This window comes from Etheostoma cragini, chromosome 24 (genome assembly GCF_013103735.1).
Source record: "Etheostoma cragini isolate CJK2018 chromosome 24, CSU_Ecrag_1.0, whole genome shotgun sequence".
NCBI classification, from domain to species: Eukaryota; Metazoa; Chordata; class Actinopteri; order Perciformes; family Percidae; genus Etheostoma; species Etheostoma cragini.
Genome location: NC_048430.1, coordinates 2653462 through 2673880, shown reverse-complemented (window position 1 = coordinate 2673880; position 20419 = coordinate 2653462). Strand labels below are relative to the sequence as shown.

The following is a 20419-nucleotide window of genomic DNA, read 5'->3' as shown; positions in this document are numbered from 1 at the left end:
TTGGAGTGTGGTTGGCTCATTAGCGGCTGAGGTGTTGCACAGGATGCGTCGCAGTTTGGACTAACGTCGACACACTGGGGACATCAAAGAGAATATGTGAGAGGCTGACAAGTATGGCAAGCCATATTGAGGTGACAGAGATGTGTGTGAGTGTGAGAGAGAGAAAGACAGAGAGAGAGAGAAAGAAATAGGAAGAAAAGAGGATTTGTGGTATTTTGCATATGGTATTCAATGTACTAGTTTTCATCGGTGTATCTATATAGGACCCAATGAAGTTAAAAGCTGTATGTCTTTTCCTCTTTAAAAAAGGAGCTGGCTTTCACCCTGGTGCATTATCTTGTGATTCTTCAAACGTTTTTAATTGCTTTAACCAGAAATGTCAATTATACTCTAATGTACTGATGAGATTTAGGGCAAACATGAAATGTACAAATAATTTTCCATTTTCATGCAGAAAAATCATCAAATTACAGTAAACTGTCTATGTAGCTCTGCAATTATTCTCCATTCCCTCGTGCTTCTGAACATCAGGGGTACATGGAATTACAACTTTGTTGACAACAGTCACTGATCTATGGGAGATGCATTAGTTGCATAATGCTAACTAGATGTTAGGAATTAAATCAAAAAGGAAAGGATAGTGAGAAAAGATGGGCAGAAAATCCCAGAGAAATGGAAACAAGAGTGGTTAGGAGACAGAAATATCACACTGGCAGAACAAGCTATGGAGTGAGAGAAACATCAAGAAGAGGATTTCTTTCTATTGGTGTCACGGGGGATTGGGAGCAGAGGGAACAAAGATACACACGTCTGTGACCTCAGCCAATAAAAATTGCTTTTGTAAACCTAAAAGCCCTGTGACACCCATCGTGGGGTTTTATGATCTCCCGTTGCAGCGCAGAAGCCTCCTTATTCCCTGTGAGGATGTCGCTGCTGTCTGTTTACCCGTGAATACAAAAAAAATGGAAATTCAAAATCTAGCAGATGATGCAGCTTCCCTTTGAGATGTAGCGCTGGGTTAGAGTGACGGCTACACTCCTGAACTCTACCTCTGATTCACTGTCTGACTCAAACAAACGGCCTTATCACACACTTGCCCTTTGTCTCGTGTCTGTGCTATTAACGCGTGGGAAAAGCTGCTTTTTTAGTATCATTGGTGGTCCATACGTGTGAATTAGATGAAACTAACATTCTCCATGTAGCTAAGGATGCACATACAGTACATTCTGTTTTTACACCAGGGAGTGCAAATACAAAAACACAGAGTTAGTGTGTAGGTGTGTGCGTGGGTGGGTGGCCCTGCACTCAATATGTGTCCAACTGTTTCTAACAATGTATCAGTGTATGTGGACCAACCAGTGGGCCATTATTAAACTTCAATACCCATTATTTTCAATAATTTGCACTATGGATGAATTCAACATTGTTCCTTCTAACTTATAAATTAGTTGAATATTTAAAGCTAGTGAGCGTGACCTATGGTGTCTTGTCACAGCACTTGAATGACAATGCCGTCCCTGTGCTTGGGTGAAATGAAACGGAAAATGAACAAAGCTCTTGCGGAAAACGTTTAAATGACTCTTGATTATCTTCGCCATAGTGCCAAGTGATACACTAGTCATGTAGTTAAGACACACTAATCCCTCTTAAGCTAACTACATATATTAAGCAAATGTCTTAATCTTAAAATAAGTCAGCGTAGAGAATTTTAATATGTCAGATTTTCTGCATGTGGATGTTTTTAAATCAAAATCTGACCTTTTATCAGTTTTATGTCCTACAGTAGTGGTATATCCAACATTCTACCCTGATGTTGGGGCTGATCAACACTTCCATTGGTCTAATCATTACAATAATGTACTGTAGAATATATGTAATGATTTTTATCAACAATTTTAAACATCTGATGTCCCTTTCACTCTGATGTCACCTCGACCTCTTCCATTTCTGCCAGTGTTTGAAGCTTAGAAACCAATTTCCTCCATATAATAACTCATGGCCGACCATTCTGTTAAATGTGAGAACAAAGATGACTATTACAGTTTTAAAGACCATGAAAATGTACTTTTTTTCACCACTGTGAAGGGGGTTCACTTGTAAGAAGGGTGATGTCAACACCAATCAGGATTCCGCAACTTTTGAAATAAATGAAACCCAGTATGCTTTTTTTGAATTTTCTGTCATATATATAATGTTACAATGTCAGATGTTCATAGTAAAGCTTCAAATTTATGCTTATGTATTTAATAGAAATCCACGTGAGTCAAAACCTTGGATTTAACACTTCTTAACACTCTGATTTCCACAGTTCTAATTTCAGTTTTCTATGTATGGTCATATGCTCCAGGCACGCTACCGCAGTGTTTACATTACATACACTACTATATGCAGGGAGAACTGTAATCTTGGTTTCAGATGTTATTACTTTTATATTTGCATAAAGCAGTAACATAAGCATTCTATCATAGGCAGACAGTCACAGACTCTGAACAATAAATGAACAATAATCCTTGTAAGCTTTCCTGCTAAAGTCTTATCCAATTTACAAACATGAACGCATAACTTGTACTGCACCCCAAACAATCACCAGGGAAAACAAATCACACTACACATGCAGCTAGATGGCAAACCTCCCGCTCACAATAAACAACATGTATGTAATGTACCTGTAAATGCAAAATGCAAATGTCACATGGGTGCAGTGGATGCTATTATGGTCTCTACAATACCAATAACAAAACCCATGCCATGTAACAAGCTTTTCCTGCACTTTAGCTGGGACTATTAAATATATTTTTTATTAGTCTGCCAATGTCAGATTAGTCTGACCAAGAGAGACCATGATGTTGCGGGTTAAAAGGCCTTGCTCATCTATGGTCTAGCCACATGAGTGTCTTCAGTAACCTGGCTGCAAAAAATAAGAATAAATAAAAAACAGGTGCACAAGTTGTCCTACTTTACCAAGTGAGGGAGATGCTGATCAATATGCCATTTCTTTTTAAGGACATTTCGACATTTAACAAAATGACAAGCAGAAGTGTAAATAATCAAATGAATAATAGCTGAATTCCATTTAGCTGCTTCAGTTTCAGGGTCCTTGCATGCTGAGTCACTGTCACAGCACACTGGAACACTTGAATTGATCATATAATATTATTAACAGCTGTGCTTTTCCAACTATGACATGTTAAATATGCTGCCGATTATTTAAACGCCCACACGGCCCAGAATAGTGAACTAATCGGAGAAAATAAATAAAACATACCTGCGTGGATGCTCTTTATAAACTAATCTGTATGTGGGAGTTAATCATCTTACACAAAGTGATAAAAGAAAAAAAGTCATGCAATCAAGCCTGCATCAACATCAAAGATAATGTGCGTTTCTCTGACGGTATACTGGCCCTGCGAGAAAAGTAAAATATTTTTCAAATCCAACAGTGCATGTCTTATGACCCTACATGCTGTACGTTACACGACCACGAAGTGTGTCCTGCAGAGCCAGCGTTAAATTCCAGCGGCAGCTCTACCCACCCAGGCTTGTTTTACTCCCTCCTCTCATTTCATGCACGATAACCTTCGAATTTAGAGGGCTTATGGTTGGAGTAATACAATGCATGAACTATCACTAAATATCTCTGAGTAATTCTAAATTACATTTTTAATTATAAATGTAAATGTGCTGATATGTAGAGATTCCTTTTTACCTTCATGTTGTTCCCGTCAAAATGGAAAATTAAAACTTTTGTTGACGCTTTTAAATCAATGTTTTCAGACGTTTTCAACACTACGTAATACTAACTTATTAACTTTATGAGGTTTTAAAGTTATTTTTTTAATTTATGGTCAATGATCCTCATTTACAGGAAATGACACCTAATGTTTGAATTAGAAATTAGGAATTATTTCGACTAAAATTAGAGGAATGGATGTTGGTGGATAATCACAGACTGGAATATGTCAACTTTAACTCAATAATATTTCAAAAGCAATTCAATTTGTTTTTCAAATGCTATAAAATTGAATAAGACGCCCCAAAATTAATGGAATATACAGTATATACAGTATGGTACATGTCCAGTGTTGTAATATAAAAAATTACTAACACTTTGTTACTGTACGCAAGTGGAATTTTCACATATTTGTAATTTACCTCTTTATTTTTATCTCTTAATTTTTTCACTTTTACTCTCAACTGCCTTTTCTAAATAAAATGTATACTTTTACCACTATATTTCCCCCATTACTCCAAAATAAAATCAAAACAGGTTTGGCAAAACATTGCGCCTAGATTGCCAAAAGTAAAGAAAAAGAGGAAGAAGCATAATAACTAATAGCGCCATGGAAGCACCTGCGGCAGGCTCTGCCTTCATCGTAACAAACAATGAGATGAGCACCCCGGCGACACTGGTCAATGGAGTTGGGATGAAGAGAACGTTACACACCTGTGGCCATATTTGCAAGATATATTTTCTTGTGGTTGTAGTGAAAGATTCTTCGTCCCAAAAAAGGTAATTCTGTTTCTGTTTTTCTCTTTGTCAATGTCAGCGCTATCAGCAATATGCAGTGTTGGGTCCTTGAACCTGAGGGAATTGTGCCTAGAAAGTCTGTTGAAAAGACTTTGAATTTAATGATTAAAAAGGTGTGTGAACCTTGAATATTATGCTTTAAGCTACAATAAAGTTCATGATCAAAGTTTTTTTTGTTGATGTTACTTTTACTTCCAATTATAAGGTGACTAACGTTTTATCAAAGTAATTTTCTGGTAAGATACTTGTACTTTTACTTGTGTATTGATTTCCAAGTACTTTATACAAGACTGTATGTATCTTGATCATTTGGCACCGGGCCGCAAGGTAACATCCTTGATTAAAATAGGCCTGCTTCAGGCAAGGAGGGTGGTTCCACTGAGGTGGAAAAGTATGGACGGCCCAACATCTGCTATTTGGTCAGAATGGCGTCCTCATTTGCTTTAGAGAAATTACCTTATGGAAATATGGGACACTTATGCAATTGCTGGAACGTGATCAGGCTAAAATTATAGGAAATCAATACATAAAAAAACAAGTACAAGTACAAAATACTATACACACATATTATATATGTATAATTAAATTACTAATTAAATTTCCCTAATTGTTTTCTTCCCTTCTCTCTTCCTTTTTCATTCAATGAAAAATAAAAATACACAACCATATATACAAAAAGGTGTCAGGAGATGACTATGACCCCATAGTCCAACACAACAAAACAGAACAGATACATGTTTGATACAGTTTAGAATATACACAATAATCCACTCTGTATCCACTCAATCACGTTATTTTTCCTCATTTTCTCGCAGCAAAACATAATTGACATACAGAAGGAAGGATATTTCCAGATACAGATACATGTAGTACAGATGATGTAAATAGCCCCGTTTGGTTCTATGGAGATGTACGCGGGGTAGCTGAGTAACGCCTTGGTGCTGAAGGTCACACACGCATGCATCGATCACAGTCAGGGAAAGTGAGAAGGAGATACTTGTCTTGATTGCCAGTGACACTCTTACAAGTGAACTTGCATGTGATGCAGAGGGAGATGGAACAATAGTGTGTGAGTGAGGGGAAAAGCATGAAGAGAAGAGAGAATGCGGAGAGGTATGGGTGTTTGACATTAGGCTTTCTCCTTGAGCTTGCCGCCAGCGGAGGGTCCCATGGTAACCTCCCGGTGTCAACAAGAAGGCCACTGTAGATCACTGAGAGAGTCACCAGCCACAGGGTAAGAAACTAACCCTGCATTACAGCAAGAATAGTCTAGCATTGCCAGACCTTGGTCCACAGCGCTGCAAAGGAGGGTCCGGCAAGTCCACACTGCATTCCGGGATGGGAGAAAAACCTGCTCTGGTTTATTGGTATAGCTTCAAACCAATCACAATCGTCTTGGGCGGCGCAAAGCTCCGGACACAGGTAGGATGCCTCGTGCACGTAGGGAAACAAGCTCTGGAATTAAATTGGCTGATGAGAGTGTGATGAGAATATTAATCCACAAAATATACAGGTTCTAGTTTGGAGAATGTTTCCCCAAATCGAACGGATTTTAGAATGCCAATACAAAGAAAGCGGAAGGTGAGCAAAATCCGGCCCAAATGAGAGACATCTGGCGGAACTTCAGGAGGCACCGGAACAATTCCGTAAATTAAATGTTGTCGATATAGACTACAGCAAACAGCATTTGAAAACTGTGAAAACTAGCACTGGTCACATCCTTAAACTGGATTTTTACTGTTAATGTACTGCACACACCCACACACCCACACCCACACAGAGAAGGATCTCTCTAATGTGTGGATGTACAACATCACTCATCCTCCTGGTTGACTTACATCACTGCGGAATGCCAGAGTATTGAAATAAAGGATACAGTTTGAAAGGGAACTGTTCTGTGTTTTGCTTCACAGTTACAAGAATCTGTTCACCTGCTGCATTTGGATGTGGCTTAAAACTAATGTATATTGTTTTGTTGACTACTGTCAGTTCTCTGCACACCACACTATTATGGAAATCATTTTCCAAGAGGATGATAATGGTAGAAAACCTCAGGTCACACATGCTTCAAATACCGACAACAACGGTTTGGCACTTTGTGTATTGGTTTTTCAAATTGTGTGTGCGCACATGAAAGCTGTTAAACTGCAAAACCTCCTATGAACATGTGCTAATAGGCTGTTCTCTTTTGTTGCACATTGTCAGAGGGAAACCTTGTGTTTCCAAAATGTCAACTTTTCACAAAGCAGCCTTCTTTCCAGCCTTGAACACCATGTACTTTTGGCTCAGCCGGTGTTTGAAAAATCTAAGTACGTTTTTTTTTTTTAGGACAGCATGTAACAGATCATTCTGTAAATTTCTGTCCCTTCTAGATAGGTAAGAATTAGAGATGGCAATCAATTTAAATATTTAACTGAAATTAATCACATGACTATCCATAGTTAAGTTGTCTTTGAGGTTCAACATACTCCAGTGGTAACTCAATTACCATCAACAGGATATGCAAATACCTTCAGATTTGTCGAAAGAAAACCATCTGAAAACGCTTTGAAGCTGAACTTGCCATTCAAAAGACCCTTTCTTTATCTATTTCTGCTCAATGAGGGTTTTTTCTGCAATCCATTAACTCCTGTTCTGCCGTCTCGGCTGCAGGCAATATATTTGTATATATTTCGCTTCCCTGATAGTCTGAATAAGTCGCTAAATTTGTCACTAAACTACTATACATTTTTATAAACAGTCACTTAGAGGGTCTTAAAAAATGCTTAATCTAGCGAGGAAGTTGCCAAGTTGGCAACACTGTCCACAACATTACTGCTGCATTGCTTCCTGATTTCCCAAACTACAGATCAGCCGAGGCTGGAATCACAGATTGCGCGAGTGTTATTACACGCCGGAAAATAAGGAATTTGCAACTTAAAACAAAGATATCATGATGATATAATATGACAGGTTTGCTGCCTTCTGTGCTGTGCTCCTGATGCTTTCACTGTATTATACTAAAGGTGTATGAGCCACTGTCAGGGCCCCTGACAATGCATTTTTAGGTATCCCTTGCAAAGACAAAATTCTTCGCACAACAACAACATTTACATTAATTTCACAGAGCGATCGGATATTCTCTTGCTCCCTGTCGGAGCCCTCCGCTATCTTCCTGGACACCCAGTGAGTAATGAGAGTGGGGTGTGAGCCAAGCCGTTGGCTGTGTAATCCCTTTCATAATGCCCTTATTCGGAGGGCCAGGGGTCATAAATAAACAGAGCAGCGGCGGTGCGGCATTGCCGACGTCTGAGAGGCAGCAACCGGGTGGGCAGATTGTAAATTGGTCTTGCCTGGGAGGAGCGGTAGGGTTACACCGCTTATGACTGAGAGGGTCACAAGGTGCCATGGTGCGAGTGCTGCACACACTTGTTATGCTGAAGGTGTGATAGACGGGGAGGGAGAGGAAGAAAGTAGGGAGGGCTGAATGGAGAGCTGTCTAGGGGTTATGTGGACTGCTGGACCTTATGATGATAGGGAGCTCCTGTGGGGAGATGGGGGCCTAGAAACAGTGTCCCTCTGCAGATGTACTCTCTGTGTGTCTGTGCTAGCGCATGACTGGACGTGCGACGTGAGACTGTGTGTCCCGGTGTTGGTCTGTGCAGCTGCAGCAGTTTCTCCTCCTGTAGCTTGGGGAGCAGCAGCTACGCCTACATTAGCAAAATCTCTTCAAGGTCAGAGCGGGTCTTGTTGCTCAGTGTCAAAATGGAGGACATGAAGAAGGTATGTACTGTAGGTAGGTGGCTGTGTGTGTGTGCAGGGAGAGTCATCATTGTCTCTGTGGGAGGGAGGGGGCCTGAGTCCTTGTTGAGTCCTTGAACACCTCTCTTCTTCCGCCTGCTCACAAACATGAAATGAGAGTGTTCCTTTCTGAAACACAGTCCTACAGATACACTGGCTAACAATGAGCCTTCATGGTTCACATCCATAACACCTAGCCAGAGCTGTCAGCCATATACGGGCCAAAGCTGGATATCAGGTGGTCCTCGGTTGCCAGAACACAGCCAAATGTGCTGACACTCTATCCGCCTATTTGTTTAGACGTTGATTGACCGAAAACTGATCAGCAACTGTTTTGATATTTTGATAATTAATTAATCATTTTAAGATTAGATCAAAATTGGGACACATTAGTGATACAGCAACAAATATAAGACACAGCAATCATCCAGAGTATACAAGAAATAATAAATAGGATAAAATACAAGAACTATTCAAAAAGTATACAGAGGAAAGAATGTACAAACGTATATAAAAGTTTTAAAATGGTTTAACCTACTTGAACAGTATTTTATAAAGCAGTTTATAAAGATGTACGTAAACCTAAATTTGTATAATAGGGCAGTAGTATAGTGATGTTTATCAATCTTGTCAAACACTCAGTGTTAAAATGTTTTATTGCATGTGGTACGAATGATTTCCTGTATGGGTTCCTGCAGGGTTGTCCATGACGGATGATTGTTTAGTGATGATGATGATGATTTGAATAGGAAGCTATGATCCTTGTGAGCTTGCTCTTTTCTGCTGGGTTTTCCAGGTTTTCTTGTGTCAATCTAAATATACAGTATTCCAGTTTGCATGGAAATGACTTCACTTCAACTAAACGTGTGCAAGCCCACGCCTAACAGAGCCCACAGCTGTGCCCTTTTAAACTTAAATTATCGCTAGCGTTACTTTTACATAACATACCACCGACACAAAGCACTTAGTATGCTATGCAACCCACTTTGAGTAACCAGAGACGGCTACAAGCCTGCACTCCCACGGATAGGAGTGGAGAGTAAGCATGTGTAACAGAGTGCTTACGTCCAGAGAAATACTTTTGGGCAGAACTTTTGAAAGTTTAGGTTGTCTTTTCCACTTCAGTGGAAGCAGTAAAAACAGAAATGTTCGGAAATGTAAAAGAAAATGTCAACATGTTTACCAAGACAGAGCGGTGAAACTGAAACAGATGAATATGCTGGAAAAGTGTGGACAAGAAGACAAACACACACACACACACACACACACACACACAAACACACGCAATCTGCTATTTATCCTGCACGTTTCCTTCCTTTGTCATTTTCTTCATCTATTACCTCATTTTTATTGTGTTTTATTTCTTCCTCAGTCTGCCTTCCCCTCTCTCTCTAAAAAGGTGAAAAAATAAAAAAATACCTGGTTGATAAAAATGGCGACTTGATGAATGGCCATCGAAAAATTCTGCCGTCTGAACCTGGTTCTAATGGTATGCAACATCAACACACTATTGTGCCAAAGTCCAAGCCCCCACATTCAAGTAAAGGAATTGCAATGCATAAAAGCCCCCTCATGAGGTGTGCTATCAGTGTGTGGAGGGAGGGTTTATTCATCTACAGAGTTTAGCTTTATCAAAGTCAGGCAAAGCAGAGTATGCAATTGCTCATTGAACACACAAAAGACTAAAGGATTTGGGCAAGGAGAAAGCCTCACAGTCCACACACCGAGGTTCATTTCTAACATCAAACACCACTGTTCAAAGCGATTGTATGCTGTGCGTGTGTGCGTGTGTGTGTGTGTGTGTGTGTGTGTGTGTGTGTGAGAAAACACCTTCAGGAAACGTAAAGTCTAGGCAGTGTAGGGGAGAAGCAGGGGGTAAATAGACAAAGCAGAAGTGTGCAAAGGAGGTTTACCCCGCAAGAGAAGCAGAGCAGGGAATGAAAAATGCATTGGCTTTTCACTGACACTGGAACAACATTTTTATTTTCAAGCACTTTCACCTTGATACCTCGTCATCAATGGCCCACCTCAAACATCATCAATCAAACTCAGGTTTTTTTATGTTCAACCAGGCTCTTATTCAAAAGCAAAGTGACTGGCCCCCTAAGGCGGCAAAGGGTAATTTAAACCCACAATACAACGTTGAAAGAATCAAACAAATTGCTGTTGATTTTCCCCACATACTCTTTGAGTTTCACCAAGCTTGGCAGGCACTCAAAGAAAGTCTACAGGGTTTATTCCTTTGGGGGTTTAGATAGGTATAATCCTTGCAAATGTTATCATTAGTGCTTATCCACCAGTGATCATTAGTATCAACAGCAAATTCCATGGACATCTGGCCACTGTAGATTCCCGCCATGGACCAAAGTGTTTGTGAAGGGAAACATTTGACTTAACATTGATGTTAAATAAAACGTGAGGTGATCAACAAAATCCTTTGGAATGATCCTCTAGGGATTAGGACTGCAAGACTAATCTTTATAAAAATCTACTTTCTTCTGTGAGTTTTAAACGTATAGGTTTCCCCAAATTCGAGCAGGCCTACTAGGGATCACAACAGTGAATAACCCATTTAATGGAAAGCTGGCAAGTTGGGGTTGAGGTACTGGACCAAAGTGTTGGACAAACCGATGGACCAACGTTGTTGTGTAATTCTTGAAACAAAGTAGTTTGTAGGAAATGTCTAAGGACAAATGTGTTTATAGCTATTCCACAACACCTATTTCCACAGGGTTCCTTTTTAATACCACGTACAATTGAATTTGATATCTGTTTCATGGTCTTACAAAAGTATGAAAGTATGGGCTGCAACTAACAAATACTTTCATAGTCGATTCATCGGTCAATTCTTCTCTGGGACAACTGATTAGTGGTTTGGTCTACAAAATGCCAGATAATTGTGAGAAATGTCGATCAGTGTTTTACAAAGCCCACAATGACATCCTAGAAACTTAAAGATATTCAGTTTTCTTTCACGGAGTAGAAACTAGAAAATATTCACATTTAAGAAGCTGGAATCAAAGAATTTTTTTCAACAAAAACTAACATAAACCAATTAATCTATCATAATAGTTGGCTATTCATTTAAAGGTTGACGACTAACTGGTTAATCTTTGATGCTCTAAAAGCATTTTATAACTCAGATTTCATATGACTTTATAATACCTTCTAAAGCCTTTGAACTAAGATTGTTGTAGAGGTGTGTTTGTGTTTGTAGGGAGGGGGTTTCACACACTGTTCGACTATACAAAAAGAACTTCAGATGACGTACACTGACGCCTTGAGGCCCAGGGGTTGAAGGGAAAAACTAAATGTATGTTATTATGTTGGTGTTGTGTCTGTTTAAGTATTCAAGTTAAAGCAGAACTGTGCTGTTCTCACAAAGCAAAAAGTTAAAACTGCAGACAGCTCATGCTGGTGACTGACTGCTTATGGACTTCTCACAAGGAAGTGTCAGCCAAAAACTTTAAATTAGTAGCAAAGTGGAACAACTCAGGGAGGGGGGGATTCACTCCAGCGATTTCAAAACAGAAGCAGCTCGCAACCTTCACTTTAAATGAAACCTTCATTTGTCAAAAGATGCTCTGACTACCATAGCTCTCTGCCAAAGCGGATATGCACTACCATTAGACAGAAAACAAAACTCAAACACAGCACTGCATCGTGCTTGGTTCGATGCCAATGCAAACACAATGTGCTGCTTTTTACACAGATTTTAACCTTGCAAACATATAGTGACCATGCATCTGAGGGCTCCCCTCTTCCAGCTCACTCCACAGTCCAGTATTGTGCTAGGCTGAAGTTAAAACATTAAAGTAAGACAACCTTTGAATGAAGCTAGATTCCACCTCCACTCAGCTAGGTTAAGTAGGGACCCATTGATTTGTCTCAGTGGACAAAGCAGCCAGCAGAAAACAAAGACTATCCATGTTGGCATACAGCTATCAGCGACTCTGCCAGAAAGGAAAAAATCCTCTTTCCTTTCTCTTGGAGCAACTGTTAGGTTTCAGTAAGTTATAGAGTGTGGTCTATACCTACTCTACATGAAAAGTGTCCTAAAACAACGTCTGTGACACAACGTAAAAATAAAATGAATTGAACATTGCTGTAATGCAATTATGATTATGCCAAGAATATGGTTTCTTAAAGTCCAAGAAATTAAGATGGAGTGCATGTGCATCACAGCCACAGGCTGACATTTTTGCTTTTAAGTCTCAAACCTCCTGTTTTCTTATGCATGTGCAACTTGTTGAAAATCCTGAAATGTTTTAAAACTAAGCCTATATAAGCATTTCCTCCACAGAACACAGCCTCCACAGAAGGATAAAAAAAAGAAGAAATCAGAACTGTATACACCAAATGATTAACACCTTAAATGGTAGACTTAAAGTTGCAACTAAAGTTTGCTCAGAAATCAGTAGCCTAGGATGGCAACACTGTCACCACGCAACTTGACAGTGCGTCTACTAATGCCAGATATTAGATGTCAACTGCTGCCATGGGAAACGCTCACTTTGAAGCTCACACACGGTTTCCATAAGTGTGTCAAAAACAGTTTTATTCTATTTTGAAAATAAAATAAAATAGCTTCAGTATCATTGTTATACTGACACACAATGTAAGAGAATTTACATTTCTATAGGACTTTAGCACTTAATGCTTACATCAACTAAGAGCATACCTGCATATAATCAGATTGTGTATGTAATGTGTCCTGAACTGGTGCCTTCATTTCTTAATGACACCGGGCTATGGATGGAAATGTATTCATACAATAAAACATACAGTGAGGCTACACTGGGTGACTGGCAATTTAGCTATCAGAGCTATCTCGGCACAGCAACCTCCACCCATCAACAACTTCAAAGAAATCCTAATTTGCATTTACTACGTGATCCCGGCGGGACCTTCCGCTTGGTCGATCCCAGCTAGGATTTAAAATATTGTACATCAGCAGTCAGAGGTCCTGCGAGGAGGCTGCTGTGATTCACATGTCAGTCAAGAAAAAGAACCTGGGCTTAAATTAATCACCCTTTCATCCACTTATTTAAACCCAGGCGCACAATATAAATCAACTCACACACAGGCATGGAAGACCTTTGACATGCATCAACAGTCCTCTGTCTTCTGTTGTCAAAGCGGCGAGATGTTTTTGCTCAAATCAGGAGCCACTTGCTGCTCGCCAATTGAAAGCCCACCATGGTTTCATTTAATCTGACAAGAATAATCTTCTGAGATTGCCCTTTCCCGCTGCGATGTCTGGAAAGCTTCTAAAAGACTCACTTCATTGATCTGGAGACACTTAAGTGGCCTTATTGGTGTTCCCATGCCATTGAGCCTTTAAAATGGAATAATGCCAAACAATGCCAGTCAGTGAGCAAGTCAACCATGAAATAAGAAGGCTTAATAGTTGTATCATTGGTTCAAAATTGTGCAGTCCATCTATGTATGTGTGGCCATCTTTCTGTCTGTAAATCTGCCAGCAGTCCGAGCACAGCTCATTTATTGTAACCACAGATGCAACCATTGTTGAGGTTGTATAGATCGAATTAGGGAATGTTCTGTGGAGAAAATACCATAAAGTCTTCTATCTTTGGGGATAAATTACTGTAATCATTGACAATAAAAAACGATTAAGTGAAGCACACACACGCTTTCCCACTCATCAAGCCCTTTACCTCCCACTGCGCCAAAATGGATTCCCCCCAGAAGCCAGCCTCAAGGTTTATGTTCCTAATGACCCACAATAAGTCAACCGTGATTGATCAGCGAAATCCACTAATGAGTTACAACTACCCCGCCAGGACAGAGATGTTAATCTTGGAGGCTTCTTTGCAACTGTATTAAGCATTGTGATATCTCACTGTGAGGTCAAATAACTCAATGCCATTGGCCGGATCCAAGGCAGATATCTCGCTGTGGTTGGCTGCCGTTAATGCTGATCACACAGCGCCAGCGGAAACCGTGCGCAACAAACCGGGCCCTGTGTTCACACTTCATTCGGAGGGTAACTCCTCGCCGCAAGGACAGCCGGGAAAGATGTATGAGTTGGTGGCTTAATGTATTCATTGGGAAAATGATGGAGATATTGGTCTTGAGACATGATAAAGTGCTTGCTGAGGTGTGTTTGATAAATTATGATTAAGCTATGCAAATAGCCCCTGCAGCTACGTTCAATTAATGCGTCACTGTGGTGGTAGACTAATACTTGGACTGAGTGAGAAATGAATCAATCTATTGCTGAAATTCAGTCTGATATCCAACATTATAATACAAATCTAAAATCAATATCTTGAGTTTGGTACAGATATAAAAAGGACAACTTATGATGTTTAGATTAGTCTAAAATCAACACTTTGTCATGGGACCTTTCTTAAGACACCAATTAACAAGCCAAGCAGCAAGACAGAGACTCATTTTTTACCCAGAGAAAAGAAGTCTCTTAAAGGAAGTTCAAATATGTTACCACATTACACACTTATATCTGAATCTGTGTCGGAGAGCTGCTTCTAACACTGCTACAGTGTAATTCATCATGTCTTTCTATTTCTCTTACCAAATAAGAGAAAAAGAAATCATCTGACTTGTCGGAACGATGATCTCAAGGGTTGATTGAACATTTAAAAAGAGTGAGTTTTATAAATAAAAATACTAGATGAAGTGCTGCTTTTAACTATTTGTGTTTACTCATAGGGAATTCACAGTTAATCCCCAGAGTCCTGATCTTGGTTCAAAGAAGGTTGGAAACAGTTCAAAGAAGGTTCAATTGACTCTTAGATTTTGACAGTTTTTTCCCCTCAAGGCCCATCAATACATCCACTCCTTTAACATTTCGCCATGAGGTTAGGCGTGAATCACCCATGCATTCAGATTTTACATTATGTTAGGGACTGTTTTTTATTTAAAGGGGCTAACGGAGGAGTTTTGGGATCTATAGTCAAAATAGACTTGACCTTCCCTTCACCAGCAATCCATTTTTCTATGACCCTCCAAAATGATTGGGAAAAAAGGCACGACCCTCCCCAACCATGTCTTGATGCCTTCTGTTCTGCTTTGAGCTTGGCAAAGATGTACAGATAGCCATTGTTTTTTAACAACCATGACATGACTTAACCTCTGCGTTTTCATCTTACACATCAAACGCCACCATTTCAGTAGATTTACTCACTAACGTTGTTGTGGAGACAAGCATGGAAACAAAATGCACACTCCCTGCATTACTTCAAATACTAGTATCCATATGAAATAAAACAATAAAATATCCAGACCATTCAACAAAGCACACTGGGTAATAACAAATTCAACACATTAACTGGTTGCTATGGACTCTTCACTAGGCTTCCTCAGTCATTGTATATTTTAGCATACAGGTAAAGCTGCGAAAGCTGAACTTTATCCAAAACTCCATTTCTAAGACCAGCGTCAATTTGGGAGACTGCATGCTACCACTCCTTCCATCTCAAATGTCTTGAAAAGGCTGTCGCACAATTTCAAATCTCCGCAGATTTATGTTTTCCTCCATGGATGCAAAAACAAAACAAAAGTAGGCCAGTCAAAAAATGTTTGCATTTCAGAACATTAGGAAATAGGATAGGATTGGAGATGAGAGTGGTCGTAAAGAGCCAAGAGAGTTCCACCCCTAACTGCCACTGATTAGGAACATTTATAGGTTTAGAAACTGGAATATCATTGTGATTACAGCGTTAAATATCATAATACAGCAGGAAAAAACGATGTGTCCGGCTGCAGAGCCACTGGAATTAAAAATTGCATCATATAAAAATACTCTTCAAGGCTAGAAAATGCTAATTATATGCAGATATTTAGCATGATTCATGTATTAATTTGGCATGCTGAGCAGTTATTAGGTGAGTGGGAGTAAGCAGCAGTTGCTAATGCCTAGCAAAGGCTAAAAACAGTATGGTGATGGGCAGCGAAAGCCGGCAGTTTCCTTCCGTTACCCAGTGTGAGAGATGACCTTTTCACAGAGTCCCTGCCTGTGGCGCTAAGGAAGTGCACATCTGAAGGGGATTTGAACTTTAGCCCGCATGGAGCATGTGACATATGTTTGCTGACTATTTGTGTCTCTACAGGCTAGCGCAAACACTGGCAGGCCACCAAGAAGAAAAGAAACTAAGGGAAAAAAGAGAAGGCAGTTCTTAATGTCTTATTAAAAAGACACTTTATCCAGATTTTGTGTCAGAGCAAAACCAAAATATGTCCACCCACATGGAGGACATTTGGATTATACCATCAAATACACAGAGAAAAGTGTCCTCGACAGGATCGCTGCAACTCATCCTGTGAAAACAGTTGTAGAATGTCTCCTGTGGCTCTGGATGAGCTTTTTAAAGTCTGAAAAAATTACTTTCAACATAATACCTGTGTGACCAGGGTTTGAAAGGTGTGGCTGTTTACAAGGCAACATAGTGGCCCGATGGTTAGCACCATGGCCTCACAGCAGGAAGGTTCTGGGCTCGGAATCTAGGTCGTTCCAAGCCTTTCTGTGTGGAGTTTGTATGTTCTCCCCATGTTTGCGTGGGTTTTCTCCGAGTGCTCCAGTTTCCGCCACCATCAAAAAACATGTGACTTGATCAAGGCACTGGCTCAGATCTGGAGTTGATCCCAGGGCACTGTACAGCAGCAGCACCACGCACCACCAATCAACAAGCAGCCATGGTCACAGAGAGTAGCAGTACACATCATTTTCCTCTACTTCACAGTTCATATTCTGTGGCTTGCTTCAAGAAACAGTTTTCTTCTCTGGCGATTGTGACGCTTCAAGTAATCAACGCTACAAACAGAAAGTCTCCTCAGGTGTTAGAAATATTGACACAGACCAGCGAGACCCACAGCCATCCAAAACAATTATGATATTACGTCAAAATAGGTTTGATTGAGGTTAGAAAAGGTTTCATCCAGGAAATTAACATCATTAACATTCAGCCGATGTATGGACCAGTACATGTGATTCTTGTTCTGCTGGATAGAGTGGGGAGGCTGCACAGACTTGAGAAAAGAACTGACAAGAACCACTGTGATGCACCACACACCATTTCTTCTCTTCAATTTAGTAATTCCCTTTGATGACTAAGGGAACCCAGGAGACTTAAACGCATGCAAGGGTGACAAAGCCGCCGCAAGATTGAAGCAGTGAACCTTAGAGGCAACAACAACTTTTTTATCTAAGTCTTCTGTTTCAGTTCTCATTTTCATCTGGCTTCTTTTTTTTCAGCAGAGAAAGCTCTGTGAAATACAGAAGCACAGTGTCTACCTATTATAAAAGACCTTTTAAAGCCAGAAATAGGCTACATCCCTGACTGAGCAGCACTCTGACAAACGGACAGGTAGCTGAGGTCAGTGTAGCATACAGTACCTGACACAGCTGGCTCTCGTCCAAGGCAATATGGGCTCCGTCTCTTCATACCAGCTCTACAAGAAAGAAAGAAAGACAGAGCCAGGTCAGGAAAAGTGATATACTTCAAGAGAGAAAGGAAATTGGAAAAAGGAAAAGAGATTAGATGATGCTGCGAAGTGTGTGTGGCTTTAAGGCTTTTAATGATCTTCCAAAACAATTTTACTTTTCAAATAAACATCTTGTACTGAGGCTAAAACACCACTGTGAATCTGTAAAAAGGATCTCGAACATGAATAAATGAATACAGTTGAAAGTTGAACCCATTCCGTCAGAAAATTAAACAAAGATTTAGAAGTGTAGGCTTTTAAATAGCAGATACACACATGATTTCCTTCATACGAACTGCATAAAAGCTCGACTCAACCCAAATGTTGCTTGACACAGACCATGAGGTAGTTGTAAGTGTAATCAGCCGATGGCTCATCAGTATGCTGCAGCTACCGCCGCTATCTAACTATAGAAACAAACAGCGGGAGAAGGTGGAGGGATCTATTGATGTGTGCTCTTTTATGAAAATGTATCATTCAAGACTCACTTACGCCCAGAAAAGGTCAAATGAAATTCTCTCATATCAAAATGAGTTTTTCACTTGATTAATAAGCTTCGGTGGCAGATGCTGCCACACACACACACACACACACACACACACACACACACACACACACATTATTTAATTCTCACATTAAGAGGTAAACTGAGATTTCAGACACTCACTAATCATTGTCATTGCATTGTCGGATTGTTAGCAGAACGTCTACGCTACTTCTTTTGTTCTGTGCAAATGTCTCAAAGTACTATATAGTGGAAACATTTCACACTCAGACACTCAAACTAAATTATAGACAATCAACATCATAGACTAGAGTGAATAGGGAGCAATATGGCCAAAGAATAAAAGTCTACAGTAGGACCAGAAAAACTTTTTTTTATGCAAAACTGATTAATCATTTGGTTTATGAAATGTCAAAAAAAGCTGTAAAAACCAGCCACCAAACCTCCAAGGCCAAAGTAACAGAATTAGATAGACAAGTAATTCCATTTAAATTTCATTTTCTATCATTTAGAACCAACCAACCCAAAAATATATGGTTTATATGAATATGAAACATGGCAAATCCTCACATTAAGAGATGGTTCCAGATCATGCTCGGCATTTCTGACTCAAAAGATTAATCAATGATCCAAAAAAGTTGCTATTTAATTTTGTGTTGATGGACAAATCGATTAGTCAACTAATTGTTTCAGCAATGTTATAGTTGGTGCAGACCAGTCAGGCCAACAATGCCCCCCCCCCCCGGTCCCCGCTAAGCTACTAGTAAGTCTAAAATAAGGAAAAGGGAAAAGGCAAATAAAAGTGTTGAATATCATGGTGTGACTATTTTCCCATCATCAAGCTTAAGATGGCGAGAGGAACGCCATGTCAGGGTCAGGATGGAGCCCCGCCAGCGCTCCCGCTAACAGGCAGATAGCAGGGCACACTGGGTAATTGGGCAGAATTTCCTGCCCTTGGGTTTGAGTGGCATGTCTCGGTCGTGGCCTGAAGTCAGTTACCTGATGGGAGCTTAGCTACACGGAGCTGTCAGGCTCAGCTCCGGAGCAATCGCAGCCCTTCATTACCAAGGAGGCAGCTGATGAGCAATCACCTTACAAATTGGCTTAATATCTATGCAGAGAAACACTTTTTAATTAGTGTGTTACACATATGCTTTGGTGGCCTTGGCACAGTTCTGACTTACTACAGAAGCTAATTCAAAATGTATTTCTCATGCATTTACCTCATTGTGGAAACATGCCTCAGTTCAACATTAACATAATTTCTCTGACGCTGGAAAAAGTGGTGCCATGTGGAATGTATTACGCCCCCCCCCCGTCACTGTGCTAATCAGCACAATATGAATTATTGCTATCATTACGGTCGTGGGATAAGAAATAACAATAGGTCTTAATTATTCAACAACGAGGAATCATAAGGGGAAAGCAAATGCACCTTTGGTCTATTCTGCCAACAATCGTTTGAGTTTGTATCTCTCTCCCCGTAGGGAGCAGAATGCCTCTGTTGTGGAAATCATTTCTGAGACCATGATGACTGATGAGCTTGTTTCTCGCCCTGAATGTACTCCTTGTGCTGTTTGTTTGTGAGAGCCCACTGCCGAAATCATAATAGCCCAATAAAAATGCGCTTTGCAATATTTCATTTCAGTTTCCTTTTATAGCTGTATAGCATTCAAAAAGAGAAGCTAAATGCTAACATCAGCATGCTAAAAGGCTGAGGTTTAGCAGGTTTCAATTTAATGTTCACCACCCTACTTTAGCTTTTTGGCATTCTAACACTTGATAATTCAGAAATTAGGTACAGCTGAGAAACCATGAATTATCATCCATCATGTAGGGCTGTTCTGATTGGCCTCTGTGAATTTTGTTTTAAAAAGGATAGAAAAAATATATATATATTAAAATATTAAATTCAAACAAATTAAATCAGTGTGTCGTACTTCCATTAGAGTAGACTTTCCATGAGAGATAAAGGCTTTGGCTGAATCCACCAATAAGGCCGGGTTCCTCTGACCTTGCAGAATCAGTTACCAATCAAATTTCAGTGAGTCTTAATGTAGACATGAGCATTACAGCAGACATGATTCAAAGCTATAAACTGCGGCCCTTCGAAAAGAAAATGAAGTAACAAAATGGGTGAG

General features: G+C 39.9%; 1 protein-coding gene across 1 annotated transcript in view; it reads right to left on the bottom strand.

Annotated features, from left to right (window-relative positions):
• Positions 1–20419, bottom strand: part of LOC117939297 (beta-1,3-galactosyltransferase 1-like) — an 87163-nt gene that overhangs the window by 29673 nt on the left and 37071 nt on the right. The window contains exon 2 of the mRNA XM_034864530.1: positions 17685–17740. The gene's annotated coding sequence lies outside the window, so the exon portion shown is untranslated. The remainder of the gene's footprint in view (positions 1–17684; positions 17741–20419) is intronic.